The sequence below is a fragment of the Propithecus coquereli genome, unplaced genomic scaffold (genome assembly GCF_000956105.1).
Source record: "Propithecus coquereli isolate 6110/MARCELLA unplaced genomic scaffold, Pcoq_1.0 Scaffold41, whole genome shotgun sequence".
Classification (NCBI taxonomy): Eukaryota; Metazoa; Chordata; class Mammalia; order Primates; family Indriidae; genus Propithecus; species Propithecus coquereli.
In genome coordinates, this window is record NW_012149841.1 from 4,377,355 (window position 1) to 4,378,569 (window position 1,215).

The window sequence follows — 1,215 nt, forward strand, 5'->3', positions numbered from 1 at the left end:
TTTGCATCTTCAATGGCAATACCAGTATATGGCTATGGGTGTGGGGAACAGACCAGCCCGTAGATTATTCTCGAGGGTGTGTACTAACACCTTGGGAGAACATTTTGGTTGTGTGTACCATATCTTTTTCTGAACAAGTCTACTTTAAGAAACTTATCTTAAAAAGATAAGAGAAAAAAATTATGTACAAGGAATAATTGTTTGTTTCTAATAGGAAAAATATAAATACCAAAACTTAAACATCATCAATAGATTTGTTTAAAAAAATAATGGTAAACATCCTTACTGCAGTTAATAATGTTAATGATGTGGAAATATTTTATGATGTTTTCTTAAATTTTAAATACTATCTATCAAAGTGTATATACAATATAGACCCCAAATTTGTAAATTAGATCTTTTTGTGGACATTATGTATGTGTGTATGTGTGTGTATGTGTTTGTACATAGACAGAAAGAAAGAGTCAGCAAAAAGGGAGACAGAGAGAGACAGAGACAAAGAGACTAATGAATCATCTCAAGGAACTGGAAAAGGAAGAGCAAACCAACTCTAAACCCAAAAGAAGAAAAGAAATAACCAAGATCAGAGCAGAACTAAATGAAATCAAGAATAAAAGAACTATACCAGAAGATTAATGAAACAAAAAATTGGTTCTTTGAAATGATAAACAAAATTGACAAGCTTCTTGCTAGACTGACCAGAAGCAGAAAGGAAAGGACTTCAACAAGTTCAATTAGAAATAAAAAAGGAGAAGTAACAACTGATATCATGGAAATACAAATTATCATCTTTGAATACCATAAAAATCCTTATGCCCAAAAACTTGAAAACATGGAGGAAATGGACAAATTCTTGGAAACACACAACCTCCCTAGGCTCAGTCAGGAAGAAATAGAATTCCTGAACAGACCAAAATTTAAGCAGCAATCAAAAAAAAATCTTCCAATAAAAACATAGTCCTGGACCAGATGGATTCACTGCTGAATTTTAACAAACCTACAAAGAAACTCATACCTATACTGCAAAAATTATTTCATAACATTGAGGATGGAATTCTCCCCAACTCATGATATGAAGCCAATATCACCTTGATACCAAAGTCAGGAAAGGACACAACAAAAAAAGAAAACCACAGACCAATATCCCTAATAAATATAGATGAAAAAATTCTCAACAAAATCTTAGTAAACCAAATTCAGCTGCACATAAAAAAA